We start from the raw sequence: 24,344 nt of genomic DNA on the forward strand, positions 1-24,344 counted from the left end.
TATTAATTATATAAAGTAGCACTGAAGTGAGGATGAAGTACACTGTGAGAAATGGCAGGCTAAGGCTTACCAGTCTCACACAGAACAGAACAATCTCTCTGTAACGCTCGGATGCAGCACAGGAGTGTTGCCAAAGCAGTCACAGCGAAAAATGAATGGATCTCTCAGGCAAGCTCTGGTCTTATAAAGGCGCCTTCAGAATTCAAAAAACAGCAGCACAGGCATTGGACGAGACCCTTAGCGTGACGTCACAAGAGTGAGCTGATTGGACAGACGAGATCAGCTCACTCCTGTTTGAAATTTTGGCGGCTGCGCGGCAAAAACGAAGACGATCACGAAGAATCTTCGATTCTTCGTGGTTGGGAGTCTTCGTCTTCTCCTACGTTTTGCCGGCACTGTATTCTCTTCGGCGTGTCTTCAGAACGAACAAAAAAACGGCCTCTTCGTGCTCGTTTTCATGTTCGCCCGAAGACGAATGCGCAAGTCTACTACCCAGATGATTATATTATTATCAACATAAAAAATCCTAAATCAATCCTTTTTGTAGGCTCTTTCATCAGTGTACTAATATTAACCAAGTATCTCACATTAACTAAGATACGTCAATGCTTTGTAATCAGTAATATTAATCTGGATCTGGACACTCATTTTTGACATCCCATTGATACATTATTGATTTAATGGCATTTGTTAACACAGATTTGTTAATGGGGATTTTTATAATACCATTGATTCTAATGACCTTTCATGAAACTAATAGTTAAAAAAAAAAGTCATCACTTTAGGTTTTCATGTGGTTCAGATGACACATACAGGATGTAAAGTCTCCTTTTTCAGAACAAGCCTTCAAAAAAGAGTCTGGGTTAATCATTGAAATCTGTCAACCGTGTCTCAAGGGGTGAGGAGTATGGTGGAACACTTTCAATAAAATTGGTCCTTATGGGATGAAGGCATTTAGGCTAAATGTTTTCCACATCCTGGAATGGGTCTGAAATTAAGATTCTGTGACAAAAGAGAATATGTGGGACTATGAGGCCTAGGGTAGCTGATTCATGCAGTAGCTTGTGGGTACCATTTAAGAGACTGGATCTGTGCAAAATGTATATACAATTACAAGTTTAGTTTTTCTGTTTTTTAATCGTTTTTTGTTTGATATGGTACTATTTGATTTTGATAACTGTTTGATAAAGAATACTGAATAACCTAACACAGTAGTAGAACAGTAGTTGACCATCTATAAGACAGTAGTAGTGAGTAAACCTAGCAACAAAGATTCCACACTATATGACCTCCACAATGCATAATTAGGAAACAGACAAGAAAAAGGAAATCCCTGGGAAAAAAAAGAACTGTTCTTAAACTTAGTGTTTAGTGATATTAGTGATAAAGGTGTAATTTGTACCATATTTAAAAGATATGTGAGTTGTAATCTTGGTACTTTTCATTTATTGATACTGTAACCTGCATATAAAACTCTAAATGGAAAAGGTCTGGTTCAGGATTATTCTTCGTGGGGGTATTTTAGTTAATGTACTACAGGCACCAAACACAAACCCTATCACAGACACTGCTTTCAAAAAGAGGTAGTTTGTCTACCCCTGATCTGATGTTGTTCTAAAGCATTGGTTTATTAGGGGAGTGGAGCAGACAGTAAAACTAAGATTATAAACAAATTTAACAAGCGTTGGCCTGAAGACCTAGTGGTGGGTCTGCATATGTTCATTTGAGGACTCCTCTGTGTTATTTATTGAAGGAACTTCTTTTTAAATATACAAACAAACCAATAGCATATGTGGTCAAAGTGTACAAAAATCCTGACGCAATTTTTTATAAAGTTATACATGTGTAACGGTTATGTATTTTTCTTGAAAACAAGTTTGCTTTGTATTATTGTGTTGATGGGACCAGATAAGTCTTTTAGCTCATGGCTCTTAAGTACCTCTGGTGAACAATATTTTACATTTATTATTTTCTATATGTATTAATAATTACCATATTATAAAAGCAAAATACCCCTGAAGAAAGCATCTTTTAAAAAGCAAGATTAAGAATAATTGATGCAATTTCTTGCTGAAATTGCTGATGATGCACTTTTGTTACCAAATCCGAATCTCAAGACCCAGAGTCTGTACTCAGCAAACTTGCTAGTGCATCCATACAATGATTATATCGTAGAAAACATTTCTGTCAGCAATGTCAAGTGTGCCAAACTAATATATCAAGTTAGCATTACACTATGTGTCAAAACAGCATTTATTTGCCATGTACAATGACTAATCACCAGATACTCAAGAAATTGTATTTGGTAAAATGTCCAAGATAACTTTAGTGTAATATTAAGTGTTCATATCTTGACAGGGATACACGCATGTCCAAAATATTTAACAACATTTTAGAAATTGGGCATCAAAAAATCTTGTTAAATATGGTTGATTTCCCATTCTTTAGGTAAAGCCGAGCGCTGTTTAAAGGTCTTTATGGCAACCTGGTGGTCTCAAAGACTGAAATGATCCATACAATGAAAATATAGCTATAGCTGTTTTAAGGAAAAAAAATGAATCTAATCAAGTTTGGCAATTCTAAAAGTATGATTAGGGAATCACCATGAGAAAATATGTTCCATGTATTTAGCTAATATCCAATTAATTTTATGTGGTCTTTCCACATGTCATAAGCTAGCTTTCTGGGTCATATCGGGAGTGTTACACACCAGCTGCTGCATGAGTTTCCCATAAGAGAGACTTGCCAAAATGTGCTCATCACGCTGGCCAAATTCAATAAACTAGAGAGCCAATCATTATCCCTACTCTTTAAAGCGAGACTGAACCACTATCAGCCAAGAAGGTCCATATCTTCTGTCAGGCTACAATTAAGTATGTGAACACTTACTTGTGAGCAATGGACTTATGAACTGTTCATAATGATGGGTATAAGTGAATTTAGAAATTGGACTAGATATTGAAATTAGAGTTTAAGCTCTCCATATGAAAGGTGGGCTTCTTTTTTTTTTTTACAATGTTGAAAGCCAGGCATTTTTACACAATGAGGTAGCATGCATTCTATTCCTTGGCGTGTTTTCATTACATTAGAAAAATTAAAATTTGAAGTTGCATGGCTTTTGTATTTGGAAATACCATATTTTGTATTAAGTTTTATATTCATACCTATGGCAGAAAGGCAACAGTAACTCAAATAACCACTTGTTACAACCAAGGTATGCAGAATACCATCTCTGAACGCACAACACGTCGAACCTTGAAACAGGCTGGTGGTGTGGTGGTGGTGTAAAGGTGTGGGTGACATTTTCTTGGCACACTTTGGGCCCATTAGTACCAATTGAGCATCATTTAAACGTGACAGCCTGAGTATTGTTGCCGACCATGTCCATCCCTTTATGACAACAGTGTACTCATGATCTGATAGCTTCCAGCAGGATAATGCACCATGTCACAAAGCCCACATCCTCTCAAACTGGTTTCTTGAACATGACAATGAGTTTACGGTACTCCAATGGCCTCCACAGTCACTAGATCTCAATCCAATAGAGCACCTTTGGGATGTGGTGGAACAGGAGATTTACATCATGGATGTGCAGCCGACAAATCTGCAACTGTGTGATGTCATCATGTCTATATGGACTAAAATCTGAGAAATGTTTTCAGCACCTTGTAGAAAGTATGCCACGAAGAATGAAGGCAGTTCTGAAGGCAAAAGTGGGTCTAACCGGGTACTAGCAAGGTGTACCTAATAAAGTGGCCAGTGAGTATATATATATATATATATATATATATATATATATATATATATATATAAGTCCAAAATTAACAATTGCACTCCAAATGCCAAGTTTATGCCCGGTGCCAAATAGCTGTAGCAGTAAAAAATATAAAGTCCAAAAATAGTTACCGGCACTCCAGGAACTTTCCAAATAACCACACAAACAACTTCGGTTTTCAAGTCAACGTTTCAGTCTTGTTTATTTCAGACTTTCATCAGGACATCCTGAAAGTCCCTGGAGTGCCGGTAACTATTTTCGGACTTTATATATATATATATATATACTGTATATGTTTTCATTTGACCTTAACAAGGTAAATCCAATGAAATACAGATCTGTTTGAATGGAAAACAGACATTATGCTATTTTTCTTCTTTTTAACACATACCAGATAGCTGAGATATTCATCATTCTTTTTCTTTCTATTTTCTTGGCAGCTGTTACAAAGGACATTATAATGGTATAGATCCTGAAATGTTTGTAACATCATAGTAATATAAAAATAGAAAATGCCAATAAGCTCCACCAGCAAGAGGAAATGTTAGCAGTTAGAGGGGAGTGTTTACTAGTGTGTGTTTACTGTGTGTACTGTATGTATGTGTGTATGTATGTATTCAGAGTCAGCATCAGGAGGTAAAGCCAGTACAGATGTACAAGCTCTGGCCATGAGGCTCCCATAGTCTCACTCTGGTATACACTCCCCACTACCCTAATATAGGGTAGGGGCTGCACAAATTTAATATGGAGGCTATGAGGGAAGAGGGGGTGGATTTTTTAACAATTGACCATAAGATTTATGATGGTAGACAGGAAATCAAAATTGGTACACTCAGAATGGGTACAATAACAAGGCAATGTTACACCTTTTATTACAGGTTTCCCTCATTGGGTGACAGGGGGTTGACTTTTTTGCAGCCCTTAATGCCTCCATCTTCAATTATACAGAATGGAGAGATACCCCTCATCACAATGTGTATGGAAAGAAGTACAGGGGTATAGGTGGGCCTTATGCCCCCTAAAGGAGTTTTTTTATATTTTAACCCAACAAGATGGGAACATAGTGAGCGGTACAGCATTGACTCTAGGCCTCCCATACGGTTACCAGGGTCAACAGGACAATCCTCTGAACATTTGTAATTCATATGCAACTTATGGGTTAAATAAACTACAATTATCTTGCTTTTTTCAACTCACATCAACTAAATGCTTCTGTGATGTTAATTTACACTATATGGACAAAAATACTGGCACATCTGACCTGACACCTGAACATTCAATAGGGTTGATGTCAGAGCCCTTCAGCATACCAAGACATTTTGGACAATGCTACACTTTCAACTTTGTGGTAACAGTTTTGTGAAGGCAATTTTCTATTCCAGCATGACTGCGCCCCAGTGCACAAAGCAAGGTCCATAAAGACATGGTTGGATGAGTTTGGTGACAGAACTTGACTGACCCACACAGAGCCCTGACTTCAACCCTATCAAACACCTTTGGATGAAATGGAGTGGAGATTGCGAGGCAAGCCTTTCCGTCCAAAATCAGTGCCTGACCTCACAAATGCTCAACTGGATGAATGAGCATATTCCCATAGAAATACTCTAAAAGCTTGTAGAAACCCTTCCCAGAAGAGTGGAAGCTGTCATAGCTGCAAGGGAGACCAACATCATATTAATGCCTATTTATTTAGAATGCAATGTCATTAAAGTCCCTGTTGGTGGTCAGGTGTCCCAATACTTTTGTTCCATATAGTGTATGAGTGTGATTGTGAATATACTATATATAATGATGACACAAGATAGGTGAGGACAAGATCACATGAGTTCTACATATCTTCCCCTGCAACTGATGAACAAGATGACCTTACTTTGCCCTAGAATGGCCAGTGACTCAAGAGTTGGGGGTCATACAATCCAGGGCCAAGTTCCATGGGGCAAAAGGGGCAGCTGCCCCAAGCTCTGCAAAGTGAGGGGTGAACTGAAGCCGCCCAGCAGTAACTTCGCTATGCATCCTTCCGCATCTGGATGTTGATGTGAAGTAAGAGCGGCACTGGGCCTCCAACTGCAATCAGTATAAAGTAACTTTTATATCATAAATATACACCAAAAAAGTGAATATGTATTATTTTCCTATCAACAGTAATAATGTTCTTTTCCACTTAAAATTTCTATCTAAGATTCTAAATGTGAGAATGGATTTACAAGATGGCATTTTGCTCATAATTGCATTGTTTTAGATTTCCAAAATATTTATTACAGGCTGTTAGACAAGTTTGTATGTGATCTGAAACAACAATGCATGGTTGCTAGTGCTATTAGGTACGCTATTTCCTTTCATCTCATGTATTTTGCCATAGAGGAGAAGCCAGGATATTAAATGGCTCCAGCTACCTAAATGAGAAAAACATTGACCTTCCAAAGAAATGTACATCTTCTGGCAATCCTAAATTTGCTGAAGATTATTTGATTTAATACCTATCCATAGACATATGTTTACTATTATTATTTAAAAAAAAAAAAGAAGAAGAAGAGCGAGAGTGGATACATCAATGTACCCTCAAGTATTATCATGAAGCTTTCACCAGTTAAAGTACATGGCCTACATCCAGTTGGTAAGTCAGTGCTGCGTAGCAAGCAAGCATTCTGGGATCATAATGTATAATCCGTTTGTTCTACAATAAAACAAAACTGACAAGTGCATCTGGCAAAATGATAGAACACTTGATTCAAGAACCCTGAAATACTTTTAAGGAATCATAACAGCACTTGGAGGAACTAGTAGAATACAAAGAACAGTCTGTGCAAATAGCAGAACACAAACAAATTAATGTAAATTGGGGAAACCAACAGATTAAGATTCTGTGACAATATATAAAAAGGCAGAATCTTGATCTCCAGAATAGTTTTATGGTCCAAAAAAGATAGTGAAAACCAAGGCTGATTATGAAGCGTGTTGTATACAAATAGCATGACCTCATTATTCCCACAACTCGGTTACTTTTCTGTGTCCTCAGCTTAATACTTAACATTCATGTAAGAAAAACATTTGTGAGGTTCTGGACTTAATGTAATTAGGTTTAAAATTTGAGTTTATTTTAATACCAGGTTGCCATACCATAATATTTTAAAACATCTTCGTTAAATACTTTTATGTTTACCTGCCATGCATGTATTCACAAACATGTATGATCCCTACACAATATACTGTATACCTGACTGCTTAGGCCGACAGCCTAACCCACCAACCACTCCCCAATCCCCATCAAATAACAACAGGACACCAAATATATGAGAAGGTTGTTGGCCACATCTTTATTAAACCCTGTATAACATTAGCATACAAGAGTCCTAGCCCAGCGACTGCCATAAGCCGCTTGCGGGACCGCCTCCCAAAGCCTGTCTGGGTACCACATCTAGGCATCGTTTCTTACATGCTGGCCACATGGGGGGCTCTTCAGCTGTAACTATAAGAGACAGATAAAAGAAAGTAGCAACAAAATACTGAACAGCAGACAATTACATCACTGGCCAAGTGGGTCATCTACTGCCTGTCCAAAGAGGATCCAGGCAGGATGAGAGATTAGCCAACACTCTGTACATTTGTTATCCCTTTCTTTACCTATGTTATCTTTTCTTTATCCCCTGCTACTGGCATGCCCTTACTCCAGCCAAGTCCAGCAGTCATCTTCCCCCTTCCTTGTCACACAGGACAGGACACCATCTCTGACCATGCTAAGCTCACATCCCTAAAGATGACAAAGCATCTGGCTAAGGCATGCTTTAGGGTATGGATCAGATCTATCATCCTAACCCCCTCCATGACATTCTTATTCTTCATGAATAACTAATATTATTTAGGAAGGAACAAACCGATACAAAACACATTTAATTTACAAAACATTTCAGATATATCTGATCTCACAGGAGACCACGCAACCCACGCCAGCGAATGCAAACTTTGTCTTGAGGGAACTTTAAATTCCTACCATATACATACAAATTGACTAACAGAGACAACAGCTGAGGAGGGCTCTGCTCAAACGAGCTTACAGTCTATCATCTAAAACCAAGAGAAGTTATAACCAATGAGGACGCACATAAATTTGGAATCAGTCTGATGGCCACCTACCAGTATGCTTAATGTTAATTGCTGGCAAGGCCAGCACGGTATTTTTCAGTGGCCCCCCAATCCAAAAGGTGAGGTGAGAGAAAATTGGGGTCTAATCCACCAATCCACACATTTTTTAAGCACGCTTGTGAACTGGTAGAGAGTCAGCGGAAGGGTGAATTAACCACGAGCCTGAAACCCTACCAAATTGTTGCTTTTAACCATGTGTTGATTTGTAATGAAAATGTTCTAACCCTTCTTTTCTTTAGGATGCAAACATTATTTCCAAGTACAGTTCTAGATTTACATTCTTGGAGTGACTAGTCAATAGGATCCCACCCTTATGCTCAGAAAATGTGGATGACATGATTGGGTGTTGTATAAACTAGAACTGATCATGATCAAAAATGGAGTAGGTATATGCCCCAAAGGGGGAGGAGGGTATAAGCAAAGGTGGTAGACTGTGGTTGTCAAACCATTAGCCTCATGTGGTGCCTCCAAACAAGAGATGCTGTAGGCAAAAGCCCAGTCTGCCCTTGGCAGAATCAGCCTTTTTAGAGTCCCTTGTATAAGGGCACATGTTATCAGATTGGCATAGGATGTAAACTTACCTTGATTTACCAGTGACTTACAGAAAGCCTTCTATGTTAGGCATTTAATGTCTTTCATGTCATTTTAACAAATGTCAAACTAGATGGGCCAAATAGCTTGTATGTGGTCAAGCGACTCTCTTTCTATGTTTATATTTATATATTCCATATTTATTTCTCAAGGTCTGTTTTATCCCTATTATTCCACTGTTTGGATCACTTATCACTGAAACTGTCAATGGCTGAGGTGAACACAGAGGATGTATTACAAATAAGCTATTAGCATATTTACAGAAAGAATACATATGTACATAAGTACAACAAAAGTAGTTTTGGGTATTCTCTAACTTACTCTTTTGCATTTCACACTATAAGATATTAGGCTTCTTTATAGGCAATACTTCAATCTCCATGGGGTTATGTCGCATTGCTCATGATTTGGGATGTATTTTTGTTTAATTTGTTACATTTGTTTTATAGCATATTCAGTATGTACGTATTCAGTTTATCTCTCTGGTTTCATTTGTGTAATTTTATTTTCAAGTTACAATACTTTAATTTCTTTTGCAGGCACCAGAGTCTCTGGAGATGCTCTTCAAACATTTTCTTAGTCACCATGATGTCCTCCAGATAAACCAGACTCCTAACCTTTTGTAGATTGGCCATTGCCACATCAATCAATTTCTGAAAGGTACTGGAAACATTGAAAAAAGGTCAAGTGACATAACATTAGATATACAGAGGCCTTGTTTTGTAACAAAGGCTGTTTTCACCTTATACTTAGGGTGAATTTCTAACTGCCAATATCTACTCAGCAAGTCCAAAGCTGAGAACCATCTGGATTTAAACATGAGGTCAAGGGCTTCATCAATTCTGCAAAATAGAAAAGTATTTCGGACAGGACAATTATTCAATTTACAGTGATTCCAACAGTGCAGCCCAGCTGATGATGACAATATCCCCCAATTATAATGTTATTCTTTGGAGCATTACTAAAATTGAAAGATAGAATCCCACTAAAATGTGAGGCATCATCTATATATTACCTCATATTTGGCATCCTTTTTAACTCATCTAAACAGTAGGAATGAATTTATGTGAGCTACAAAAAACTAAATGGAACCACAAATAAACAGAATGGGAATTACAATGAATTGTAATATTCAAATGTTTTTATTAAACTAAAATGTTTAGAAATACCCAATGTTTTTATGTTTTTTTGCTTTTTTCTGCACATTATGGGGCAATAAGTACAGGTAGCGTTTTGCCATTTCAAAACCTTTTTTTTCAAATCTGGTAATTCTTCCCCCCACGTGCCATTTCGGGTATCTTTGAAGCCGGCCAATGCAATTTACCCCATCAAATCATATATTTTTAAAAACAAGACACCCTAAGGTATTTCAAATGCTGGTATTTTAACCCTTTCCATGCACTAATTTTACCACCAGCCTTTGTGAAACTTTATGGTAGCACATTTTTTTTGTACTTCAGGTATAAATGTATCCCTCCTGGTATATGGTCGTGTCAAACAACACCCCAATATGTGTTCAGTAACATCTCCTGAGCGCAGTGATATCCCCCATGCATGGGTTTGTAGGATTATTTGGGAGGTAAAAGGCTGCCTTTGTGAGGTGTGTATTTTTTTTGCCATTTAGACATCTGATCCCCTGCCCCATGTCCCATATTTGGGACATCTTTGAACCTGGCCAATTCAATTTACCCCATCAAATCATATATTTTTTAATACTAGACACCCTATGGGCATTTTTAATGCCAATATTTTAACTCTTTCCATGCTGGAATTTTTGTAAAGATAAAGAATTTTAAGACTTGCTTATTAAAAACTTATTTATTTTTTTTGGTGACAGTGGGGATTTTTACATGTAACCATATTTTTTTTATTTTTTTTTAACATTTTTGAAAAATTTTTACATTTTTTTTTTTACTAGTCACTCTTATTAGTGAGCTGGGCTTCATTGACCTTGCATGGTTGGGTGCAGTACCTGCATTCAACCTGCAGGAGGAGCTCGAGAGTTCTCAAGAGGGTCTGGATAGACCCTCTGTGAACTCAGATCTATTGTTAATGCCATCCTGTGAATGACGGCAACGTCATTTATAGGATGGCACTTGTGGTTGCTCTTCGGAGCAATCACAAGGCTATCGGGGTAGGGGGTAGTGTTACTGACATGCCTCGATATCGAGGCATGTCAGCAACACAGTTTATGCTTAGGAAGCGATTCCGATCGCTTCCTAAGCTGTTTTAGCCGGGCTCTCCTCCCCGGATCCACGGTCAGCCTCACTTGTGAGGCTTCCGTGGATGCTGCAAAGCCGCCGATAGCGGTGATGCAGCTATTTAACGGCAGCCCGTACATGTACGGGCATTGTCGTTAACACGTTGCACGGCAAGCCCGTACATGTACGTGGATTGTCGTTAAGGGGTTAATTAACAATTTAAGTTGGGCGGTTTGCAGTTGCTAATACTTAATAAGCAGCACCTGTTAGATTTATTGGACTATTTGGAATATTTAACATGCTACCCACTTGCTGATCATAGCTTGTTTAAGCCTGCCTGAATGAAGAAAAAGTAGCATCTTATAATTACTGTCAACCTTCACAGAAAATGTGTGAGAGGGAGAGATGACTCTTATATAGCAGGCAAACGAATGACCAAAACGTAACCAAATTCTGGTGGGTTTTGCCATTCGTTTTCTCTTGTTTTGCTGGGTATATGTTTTGTTAGTTTATATACCGTATTTTTCGCTCCATAAGACGCAGTTTTTTTCCTCCCAAAGTAGGATGAAAAATCAGCCGCGTCTTATGGAGCGAAGATAGATGCACGCACGCAGGGAGGAAGGGAGGGGGGGGGGGGCAACGATATACCGTATTTATCGGCGTATAACACGCACTTTTTTAACTAAAATCCGGAGCTTAAACCCTACCTGCGTGTTATACGCCGATAAATCCGGGGTCGCAACTGAGGCAGGCGGCGGCGGCCGCCAGCAGAGGAGTCCTGGATTTCTGCCAGTCAGGGGGGCCCAAGGGGTGCCGAGCGGTTGCTGAAGACAACCGCTCGGCAACTCTCGGGGCCCCCCTGCCTGACAGATATACAGGAATCCTTTGCTGGCGGCGGCCGCCACCGCCACCGCCGCCTGCCTCAGCGCTTCAACTCCTGTGTTGGAAGCGTTTGTCTCGGGTGCCGGCGCTTTACGCTGGGCGCCGGCATATGACGTCAGACGCCGGCGCTCAGCAGTGAAGCGCCGGCACCCGAGACAAACGCCTCACGCTTCCAACACAGGAGTTTAAGGTAAGTGACCGGGGCGGGGGGGGGATCCTGAGAAGGGGGGGGGTTAGGGAGTTAGAGGGGAGATCCTGAGAAGGGGGGGTTAGGGAGGGAGGTCTTACTGTGTGTGTGTGTCTCACTGTGTCTGTGTGTGTCTCACTGTGTCTGTGTGTGTCTTACTGTGTCTGTCTTACTGTGTGTGTCTTACTGTGTTCATAGCTTATTCAGTTATTGTAATAAATATTTTAGCCCATTTTTTAGCTCAAAATATTTTTTCCTTTTTTTTCTCCTCTAAAATCTAGGTGCGTCTTATCAGCAGGTGCGTCTTATAGAGCGAAAAATACGGTACTACCGTTCAAAAGTTTAGGGTCACTTTTTTTTTTAAAGAACCGCAAATTTTGTTCACTCAAATAACATCAAATGGACAGTGTAGACATTAATATTGCTGTAAATGACTATTGTAGCTGGAAACGGCAGATTTTTTTTTAATTTCTTCATAGGCGTACAGAGGACCTTTATCAGCAACCATCACTCTTGTGTTTCAATGGCACGTTATGTTAGACAATCCAAGTTTAAATTTAAAAGGCTACTTGATCATTAGAAAACCCCTTTGCAATTATGTTAGCACAGCTAGAAATTGCCTTGTTTTCCACAAAAACAGCTAAGTGACCCCAAATTCCTTAACTAGTTGATGGGTTTAATAGGTGTAGAATTTAGTGGGTAGAATTGGGTGTTGGTTGATCTGGCTGATCCATGTCTAAGACTATATTGGATTCATTCAACAAAAGGAAAAAAGAAAGGCACTCAAACTTTTGTTCTGTTCCAAATTGTATTTAGTAGGAAAGAATTAGTCCATATTCAGTCAGCATGGGGGATAAATCACAAACAAAAACTGTGCAAACTTAGCATGTTTTGGGCCTCACTTGGCACTTACTCATAAGTACTTTAGCCCCCCCATGCTGAATATGGAGTGATTCTTCAGAAATAAACGTAAAGTAAAAACAGAAATAAAACCGAAGTCCCTTTTTTTCCCCTTTTGTATATTACAGTGTTGTGCCGATAATGCGAGACGGAGCACCTGGATATTATCCATTCAGACTCGCCTTCAGTAGTTTTGTCCTTGAGTACACCCTATTATATGGGACATTTTGTATTTTATTTTGAACATTAAAATATTTGGGACTTTATGTTGAACCTTAAAATATTTATATACTGTTACCGGATGATCAGGGCAGGAACTGACTTATATTGTGTTCTATTCTTTAAAAAAAATGTTAATAGCAACCTACATAAACTTTAGGTACCTATTGAACTCTTGCTAGAAAGGCCTGAGACAGAAAATCATTCAAATCAATGATTAAAATCATTCTCACTAACGTTTAAGGTGTTGCATAATGTACAGTGTATATATGGACTTTATGTTTTGTTGACCCTGGCAATAATTACAGGATAAATGTAATGTTAAAGCCTTAAATGTGTTCGTTCCATAATGGCAGTATAGCTGATTAGTGAGCCAATAGTAACATACTTACTTTGTTTTGGGGGGAAAAGTCTGGTTTTAAAAAACATAATTTTATGTAGCTCTATAAACCTCAAAAATAAAAAAAATGCACGACTAAGTGCCGCAGTTATGTTGCCGTTTTCCAAAAGCCCTTGATCCAGAATATATGTATGGCATTTTCATATTTTTAACGTGTAGAAAATATATTTTCCAGCTCTTTCAGATGTAAAAATGTTTTTAGTATTCAGATTTTGTTTCCATTATTTAAACCTTGGATTTATACTAGTCAAGACATTTTAGGTCCAGGTAGTTTGGTTAGGCAAGACTTACAAGGTGTAATTCAATACATTCTCATAAATTATTGTTTGATGTCAGGAGTTTAGTACAGCTAATATAAAACAACCCAATAATACACCCCAGTATTCTAGTTGCCCAAAGCGGTACACATGTGTTGATGAGCATGGCTAGAGGTGGATGGGGCAAGAGGTCAGGCCAGGGTCAAGACAATACATCTACATCACCTCTTGCTTTGAAGTGAAGCCAAACACCAGGATATGACGCTACATTGCAAGGTGCCCACATGGGAGCTGTGTCTGAGGTCTGTGCCGCATAAGCCCTGATTCATTTCATAGCTCAGTGGGCCAGTGTAGGGAGATCAGAGCATCTGCCCAACTGGCCCATAATGCCCTCAGCCTACAAAAGTGGCAGGCGGCGGCGGCCGCCAGCAGAGGAGTCCTGGATTTCTGCCAGTCAGGGGGGCCCAAGGGGTGCCGAGCGGTTGCTGAAGACAACCGCTCGGCAACTCTCGGGGCCCCCCTGCCTGACAGATATACAGGAATCCTTTGCTGGCGGCGGCCGCCACCGCCACCGCCGCCTGCCTCAGCGCTTCAACTCCTGTGTTGGAAGCGTTTGTCTCGGGTGCCGGCGCTTTACGCTGGGCGCCGGCATATGACGTCAGACGCCGGCGCTCAGCAGTGAAGCGCCGGCACCCGAGACAAACGCCTCACGCTTCCAACACAGGAGTTTAAGGTAAGTGACCGGGGCGGGGGGGGGATCCTGAGAAGGGGGGGGTTAGGGAGTTAGAGGGGAGATCCTGAGAAGGGGGGGTTAGGGAGGGAGGTCTTACTGTGTGTGTGTGTCTCACTGTGTCTGTGTGTGTCTCACTGTGTCTGTGTGTGTCTTACTGTGTCTGTCTTACTGTGTGTGTCTTACTGTGTTCATAGCTTATTCAGTTATTGTAATAAATATTTTAGCCCATTTTTTAGCTCAAAATATTTTTTCCTTTTTTTTCTCCTCTAAAATCTAGGTGCGTCTTATCAGCAGGTGCGTCTTATAGAGCGAAAAATACGGTACTACCGTTCAAAAGTTTAGGGTCACTTTTTTTTTTAAAGAACCGCAAATTTTGTTCACTCAAATAACATCAAATGGACAGTGTAGACATTAATATTGCTGTAAATGACTATTGTAGCTGGAAACGGCAGATTTTTTTTTAATTTCTTCATAGGCGTACAGAGGACCTTTATCAGCAACCATCACTCTTGTGTTTCAATGGCACGTTATGTTAGACAATCCAAGTTTAAATTTAAAAGGCTACTTGATCATTAGAAAACCCCTTTGCAATTATGTTAGCACAGCTAGAAATTGCCTTGTTTTCCACAAAAACAGCTAAGTGACCCCAAATTCCTTAACTAGTTGATGGGTTTAATAGGTGTAGAATTTAGTGGGTAGAATTGGGTGTTGGTTGATCTGGCTGATCCATGTCTAAGACTATATTGGATTCATTCAACAAAAGGAAAAAAGAAAGGCACTCAAACTTTTGTTCTGTTCCAAATTGTATTTAGTAGGAAAGAATTAGTCCATATTCAGTCAGCATGGGGGATAAATCACAAACAAAAACTGTGCAAACTTAGCATGTTTTGGGCCTCACTTGGCACTTACTCATAAGTACTTTAGCCCCCCCATGCTGAATATGGAGTGATTCTTCAGAAATAAACGTAAAGTAAAAACAGAAATAAAACCGAAGTCCCTTTTTTTCCCCTTTTGTATATTACAGTGTTGTGCCGATAATGCGAGACGGAGCACCTGGATATTATCCATTCAGACTCGCCTTCAGTAGTTTTGTCCTTGAGTACACCCTATTATATGGGACATTTTGTATTTTATTTTGAACATTAAAATATTTGGGACTTTATGTTGAACCTTAAAATATTTATATACTGTTACCGGATGATCAGGGCAGGAACTGACTTATATTGTGTTCTATTCTTTAAAAAAAATGTTAATAGCAACCTACATAAACTTTAGGTACCTATTGAACTCTTGCTAGAAAGGCCTGAGACAGAAAATCATTCAAATCAATGATTAAAATCATTCTCACTAACGTTTAAGGTGTTGCATAATGTACAGTGTATATATGGACTTTATGTTTTGTTGACCCTGGCAATAATTACAGGATAAATGTAATGTTAAAGCCTTAAATGTGTTCGTTCCATAATGGCAGTATAGCTGATTAGTGAGCCAATAGTAACATACTTACTTTGTTTTGGGGGGAAAAGTCTGGTTTTAAAAAACATAATTTTATGTAGCTCTATAAACCTCAAAAATAAAAAAAATGCACGACTAAGTGCCGCAGTTATGTTGCCGTTTTCCAAAAGCCCTTGATCCAGAATATATGTATGGCATTTTCATATTTTTAACGTGTAGAAAATATATTTTCCAGCTCTTTCAGATGTAAAAATGTTTTTAGTATTCAGATTTTGTTTCCATTATTTAAACCTTGGATTTATACTAGTCAAGACATTTTAGGTCCAGGTAGTTTGGTTAGGCAAGACTTACAAGGTGTAATTCAATACATTCTCATAAATTATTGTTTGATGTCAGGAGTTTAGTACAGCTAATATAAAACAACCCAATAATACACCCCAGTATTCTAGTTGCCCAAAGCGGTACACATGTGTTGATGAGCATGGCTAGAGGTGGATGGGGCAAGAGGTCAGGCCAGGGTCAAGACAATACATCTACATCACCTCTTGCTTTGAAGTGAAGCCAAACACCAGGATATGACGCTACATTGCAAGGTGCCCACATGGGAGCTGTGTCTGAGGTCTGTGCCGCATAAGCCCTGATTCATTTCATAGCTCAGTGGGCCAGTGTAGGGAGATCAGAGCATCTGCCCAACTGGCCCATAATGCCCTCAGCCTACAAAAGTGTAGTGTCCGAAAACTAGACTCTGGGAAGGTATGTAACATTATCCTGCCAAACATTTAACTGCAAGATAGGAGTATAAAACAAGTAAAAGATAAAGTTGAACTCAACAATAATATAGAATGTCTCTGATATTTTTCATTATATATGTATTTACTGTATGTGCCATGCTATAACTATATAATAAAGGATGTAGGTATATTAAACGCTAACTGCTTCTGATTAGGGTAGCATAATTAAAACATTATGGTGGCTGGCCAATTATTCCATAATGAGTCTATTAAGTGTATATACAGACTTTGCATCATAAATGGTTGGTTATTTAGAACCTATAAATTCTAATGAATCTCAGAGAAAAATATACACCACTGTGTTAAAATAAACATAAACCTCTAGCTGAGAATTTCAGGGGTCCTTCGGGGCAGAGTGCATACCAGACAGTTGTAAAGCTGCCATCATGGATCCCTCTTGTAAGAGTGTAGACTCTGACCCTTAGTATTCAGAAGGTTATATATCTGTTACAAATATTCGTAAACGTTGAGACAAACTCATGAATACAATCTCGTGTCTCTTTAAATTGTAAATCTCATGATTGTTCACAAGATGTTTCCTGGTATCTAATTTGACCTACAAGGACTTTTAAACCTTACCAAGGAATTGCTAACATACGAAAGCATGTAATTTTAAGGACACTGTAAATCAAGTAGGATAACTAAGTGCATTCTTTAATAATGAAGTCATCTTGGAAGGACAATATCTTGAGATGGGCTACAAACTTAATTGCACCAGGAACCCATAACCAACAAAACTTCTTTAGATTATACTTAAACTAGTAGAATATTTTTATATATATTAGTTGTATGACAATGGTCTAATGACATGTAAAGTATATGCATCATTATATTAACTTTTATGTCGATATATGTGTAATTAAAAAAATTCATTATTTTGACGACGTTTTATTTTTCTGAATGAGTTACTTCGATATCTATCTGAATTTATATATAAATTTCACTTGGCGCAGAGCATTCACTTCTATACCCGTTGCTAAATGTTTGTTACTGCATCAAGGAATAAGACACTCTTGATTTCTCATTATTAAAAAAAAAAAATGAGATAAACTAAAATTTTTAAAGCATCAAATGGGATTATGCTGTGAAAAAGCAAGGTTCAAATACTAAAGAATTCTACTGTTATGGAATCAGACAATGCCAGACTCTTTAAGAATAAAGCCAAGCTTTAAGCATGTCTTTCTGGAATACAGTAGGTATGCAGGTTCGAATCGGTAACCTCAGGACAACTTTGCTTTCTAATTTTCTCATGTTACAGATGTGAAATCTTCAGTCTGTTTTTAAAATTAAACCATCTGGAAAGATTTCTGGTACTGTGATTACTCGCGTTGCCTTTCTTTTGGACCTGATCCAGAGGTAAACAATTATTTATTTTTAGATGCTTTATAAAACTTGCGGTATACTAAAGCAGTCTAGCCAGCTTTGCAAACTCTAGCAATAGCTTTGTCACAATCCTCACAAAGCATAAGATAAACACATAATGTTAATAATTTCTAAAAAAAATAAAAAATAATAATAATTTGAGCATTTTTACACTTATTAATACAGCATATTAATAAATCATCAATTGCAAAAATAATTGATAATTCATTTGGCATACAAAATGATTAGCGATACAGGAGAAAAGAATAGATGGATAAAAAAATCCAGTATTTAACCAGTTACAAAAATGTATCATAACCAACCACACAGTTCGCACACAAAGATATTTACCTAGAAACATAGAATTAGTCGGCAGTTAAGAACCATTTGGCCCACCTATTCTGCCCATTTTCACTGATGTACAGTTTTTTGTGTGTTTACATAAAATAGCTGAATCTTTGGATTGCGGTAATTGAAGGACATACTGTATGTCATCTGTAATAATAATTCTGCCACTGTTTGAACGTATGGGTCTCTCCACCTTCTCAACCCAGCAGGGATTACAGTAAATTGTCTGACTGCTGTATCCCTTAAATAGTACCATTCTGCTTTGACACTTACCGTTAAGTACTTTATCTGATATAGTGCTGTCAGCGTCTCCTTTGTGCAGTGAAAGTAGTCTCTAACTGGCTGGTCAAATCACTAGAGACCAAGGGTGGAAAAACATAGTATTTTTTAATGATCTATTCATTATTTTCCCAACAGTTAAGCAGTGTAGCTTATTTTAACATGTTTGAAACGGGCTCCTTTTTTAAGGTACCTTACGTCAATCTGTGTACAGATGGTTAATGAGAACTACAAGGCTATGGGGTTTCTCCTTTTCTCTAATAGATAAAATGTCCATGATACATGGAAGCTGTGCTAAGGGACCTTTCTGCATATGCATGTATCACGCTTTGCATCTAAATGACAGTTATATAAAAAATAAATTTGATAATTTTGCCGACCATGATAATCCAGTGATATGAAAACAAAACTCTGCATATGTCTGGGTATTAATAATTACACTGGCAGCAAATGTTATTAATACCAGCTTTAAAGGGCCTACGCATGCTTTAAGAAGTCCTGGGGGGACCCAATATTTCGGGGGTTATTATTAAAACCCATGTTACCCTTTGATTCCTATAATAAAAATAGTAAAGATACTTAACCCCTTAAGGAGAATGCGCAGTCCCTAAACCCATTGAAAACAATGTATTTTGAGCCCGTACATGTACGGGTTTTGTCATTAAGGGGTTAAAAAAGCAAAAGAAGCCACATACCAAATGTATACCCACTCATATTTTGTGTTGAACAGCTTTCAATTAAAAAAATGCCAGAGTAGAATACACGTCATATAAATCATACTGAAATTCTAATAAGTTCTAGAATGGCTGGTTTGCAGATGCTAAGAGTATATTTTCTCAATTGGAACTCTTGAGGAAAATAGTTATTCTGTATAGTTTGTAGGAGCTCTAGTTCCAGTGTCTTTGCTACATAGGTTATGATAAATTTATATAATGGACATTTGCAGTCGATTGGTCAGCCATGGGCAAATGGATGTGGGTGAAAGAAGGCATTATTATCTATATCCCACAAGGTTTTATTGGGGACATGTTGACACAACAATCATCCTTAACCCTCATATTCAGACTTTATGAAAATAGCTCCACCTTCGGCTTAAAAGCATTACTAACATTCACCTGTTTCTATCACAAAAAATGCTAATAAGCCTCTGGTACATGAACCAGTCACCTCCCGTCTTAACTCACTCTTAGGAGGACTCCCTCATACTCTTCTAGAGCTCTTCTAATTTATCATGAATGCTGAGCCGAGTTTTATCTTCATTACCCACCCTCCAAGAAATATGCAATCAATCGCCTCACTGGCTGACTGTACACTTCATGATTCAATTTAAAATCATCATTGTCTTCCATAAAGCTCCTCTTAGTAGTGCGCTTAACTCCACACCAAGTACACACCTACTCAGTCCCTCTGCTCATCTTATGGCCTTCATCTGTCCTCTGCACCTGACCTACAGAAAGCCCTATCCTGTTTTTTCAGGAACATCACTAGTCTCCAGAACTTCAAAAACTTTCCACAGGACCCACATTTTCAGATAACCCTATAAATAATAATGTCACCCATTCCATGTGCCAAACGTATGGGTTAATCATATTAGGGTTTATTTGATACATTTGGTACTCAGTTTTGTTCTTGCATTACAGGCTGGTTTACCATTGGTAACATTGATCCCACACATTTTTAAGGAATTCATTAAGGAAGGTATTAGTTTTGAAAAGCAAGGATTTTTATACCTGAGATGATGTATTAATATCATTAAAATAAAACAATTTCTGCAGAAAATATTATCACCCTAAAGAACATGTTAACCTTTTAAAATAGCAATTTCATAAAATGTAGTTGGAATTTTAAGGACGGGGAGTTTGGGGGTCAGTTGAACAATTCATTTACCTGGCATACAGTAAGCATTTCCTACAGGAAGGTACAACCTGGCTGTGCATAATGCATAGTACACCGGCAGGGGATAGTCACGTCATGTGGCCTAGTAATAAAGTAGCCCAAGACATATGTAAGACAACATGCCAGTGTGTACTATCCAGACCTGTTCAAAGCACATTAAAAAAAAGAGAATATATTTGTCAATACATGAGCATTAAATGATCCAGTCAGGATGTAAACATTGTCTTTTACAGGCACCCAGTGGATACATGTTGATTAGTAAGTAGTGCTTCTTCTTTGCTGTTGTTTCTCTAAATACGAATTGTTATGTGAGGTACTACGATGTTATGTCCTGTTTACACGTTGTACAGCTATGTGGAATATGATGGCTCTATATAAAACAATAAATAATAATAAGAATCATAATAATAACACAAAAAGCTTAAGGTAGTGGCCCAAAATGTTTCATTAAGAGCATCCTGGGGCAATATCCCCCTGTCCCCGTTGCCAGTCCTTCCCTGATAATACGGTCAGATTTTGTGCCTTACATATGAATTACCAAATCTTTTACACAGAGAAGGTACCTGGGAATGGCCATTTATTGCTGGAATGGGCTTGGATAAAAACCCGATTAGTCACATGTGGATGCTGGATACACACCACCACACAATACTGATGTATATCACTCAGCTACACTATTGGAGTGTGCAAATATATGTATCCAGTAAGCCGGTGAACAACGCAGATTAAATGCAGCACATATGGTAAGTAGGGGGGAAGTAGGTAGCCTTTATTGCAGCTTGTGCCACCAATGTAACAGCAACCACATGCTGAAAAAGTGTGAGAGTGTAGTTTGTGACTGTGTGCATCCAGCAGGCCGCCCCTTGTCATTTACTGTCCACTGGTCTTAAAGTACCAGGGCAGATATTCATCCCAGTGTATTCCTGCTGGTAGTCCTACATTGGAAAATGAGATCGGATACCCTACTTGCATGTTATAGTCACTGTTGGTTATGACATAACATAACTAAGTGACATAATTTATGCATACAGGCAAGGAGCAGAAACAAAGCTTTCTGCTAAATGGGACAATTGGGGAGCAGAAGTTGCAGGTACTACGGGCATAATTGTGGATGTGTCCCCTAGGAACCATGCAATGTTGCAACCATGTTATATATCATAAACAATACTATGAGACGTGTAAATTATTCCACCATGTACTAATAGAAGAAGATAGAAAAGTATCTCTACATTGAATGTACTCACTCGGAACTCTATAAAATCTATGGGCAAGGGTCTGTCTTCGCAATGTTGGAATTTGACAACTTACTACTCCCAGTAGAGAGAAAAACTGTAGCACATTTCCTGCCAGCTCTGCTAAAGTGAAACATTAGAAGAAATGACAGCTAGTCGTAAACTTTAACACTATTGCCCCACAGAAGTTTTAGACATCAAAGGATGCAAATTCCCGTGATGTTTGGTCTCAAGCTAATGGTTCTCAGGATACTGTAATTCTGACATTACGTTAGAGGTGTCATCATTTGAGGAAAATACATTATTGATTTCAATAGAATTAATTCAATTCTCTTATAAGAACTTAGTTCTATCAGGGGCAGATTAACAATAGGGCAAAAGAGATATTTGCCTTAAGACCTTGGTAGTAAATGGCACTACACATCAGGAACATAGTGCTTGATGGTGTGGGTGATTTATGGGGCCAAATGTTGGCCCACTTGGTGTGTGGGGTCCCTCTCCTGTAGCAGGGGCATCTGAACAAAATCCATACCCCGTTGCTGGAGTGGGTTCTGGGAGCTTCTTATCTTCTGATATGTGACAGGATCCACCAGTAAAAACTTTCTTTGTTGCGCCTTGTCTGGTAGGGAAAAGCTAGGCTCAGAGTTAGTGTTAGAAACCCCTGGCAAGCAGCCTGCAGTCAAGTGCAGAGACACTCTCCAGAGAAGAGGCTGGATCCATGTGCATGGCCATCAGTGTGTAAACATGCGTGTATGTATGTACGTGGGCATGTCGCAGCATGCACTGTAGTTGTGCCTCTGAAGTGCCGCATATCAGTGTATGCTTTGTGTGAATATGTGTAATGCCATTGTGTGTGGGTATGCATATCAGTATAACTTCACAAGGAAATGAGGCGTAGGTTATACTAGGATATTTAGTAATTAATAATTTCACGCAGCTATGTGGGAATTTGTAGCAAGAGCCCAGCACCATTTTGTCTGCACTCATCAGCAACTGTTAAGAAGCAACTGACTTGGGAGAGTTGGGAGTTATGGTACCCTGGAAAAATATGCTGTGCTTGTCACAAAAGTTGCAGAGATTATATAATTATCCCACAGAGAAGTCGATGACTTTCTGGTGCATTGGTAATGGTACTGTATAGCATCTTAGAAAAGTCACTACAAGAAATATTTATATTTATATAATATAATTAGAATGAAAATTAAATCTATGCTAAACAATAGTTTTATTGAGACTCGCATGATCCTATAATTATAAAGGCAAACAAATAAGACAAACTCAGAACTAAACAAATTAAACTATTATATTGTATGTAATGAAGATCCTGCTTGCAAGCCAAGTAAAAATGGAGAGAAGTTTCGTTACACAAAATATGGTCAACAGTGACACCTTGTGGCACCTATATGTATCGTAAGCGGTCCAGGTACTTAAAACTTGTATTAAAGAAAACAAGATATTTTTCTACCAAAAAAAGTTTTCCAGGACCTGGCAGAACAGTTGTAATTACTATTTTGTAACAGTCCAATACATATGAAATAGCAATCAATTTAAATGCTTAATTTTTAATTTCCATAAAAGTAACTGATCAGTAAAAGATTACCTAGAAGGATGTTACAGCTGGGGCAACAAGCAGGATTTGGGGTCTGACAACCCTGTACTCATATTTTCTCTTCTGAAGCTGATGTTCTGATGGGGTAGATTTGTACATCTCTTCTCCACCAGCAGAGGATGCCTTATTCACTGCCTCCCTCGCAGTGCGATAAAGGAAAAGTACTAGACAGCTTGTAGTAAAATTGTAAAAGTAGCAAAATAACCTCTATTTAAAGCAGAACTTATTTTATGAATTTGTAGAATTGAGCAGATCATTTGGAATTAACCACCACCCAAAAGGGTACCAAAATAACTGCATGCCTACTGTAACTGAATGAGCTCTAACTCCATAGTTACATAGTAAGGTTGGAAGATGTTAGTCCAGTCTCATTTAATCTTTCCAGGATTTCCCTTATAGCAGAGGATAGGGATTCAGGAAGCATTTCAAGGGACAAATAATATTGTCGAACAATAACAAAGCCATATAATATAGTTATAGAAACGTATCCTGATTTAAGAGAAGCAGTTACTGGTCCCTATAACAGACAATAATAGACAATTGTAATTTTGTCTTGGTTTTGAAATAAAAATAATATGGCTGAAAAATTGCATGCAATTTGTATGCAGGTTATGTAGATTATTTATGTAACACAGTAAATATTAGAATCCAGTGATTATGTTTGTTTTTTTGATCGGGAACATTTTATTTTTATGCATATATCTAGGCTCTACCATCAAAATGGTAACAATTTTTCTAAAGAGACTTGTGATTTTGGTGTGCATATCATGCATGTCCATATTTGTATGTAACTATATATGTAAAATCAGTAAGCCACAAAGGAACATCCATAATTTCAAGAGAGTGGTTTACAAGGGACATATAATCCTGATCACACTAGGCACAACATAGTTTTATTTTGTTTTTCTGGGGTTTAGTGGTGAGGGTGATCAAATTAAGAAATCTCACACACAAAAGAAATTACAATGGCTTGAATAAAATCATTTTTTGGAGCCTCTCATATTGTGGAAACACAGACGCCAGCACTTTACACTAATGATAGACACCGCGTTCTCATTCAACATCTTCTGGCAACATAAGCATAAGG

Source organism: Sceloporus occidentalis, unplaced genomic scaffold (genome assembly GCF_023333645.1).
Source record: "Sceloporus occidentalis isolate IW3139 unplaced genomic scaffold, rSceOcc1.0.p SCAF_46, whole genome shotgun sequence".
NCBI classification, from domain to species: Eukaryota; Metazoa; Chordata; class Lepidosauria; order Squamata; family Phrynosomatidae; genus Sceloporus; species Sceloporus occidentalis.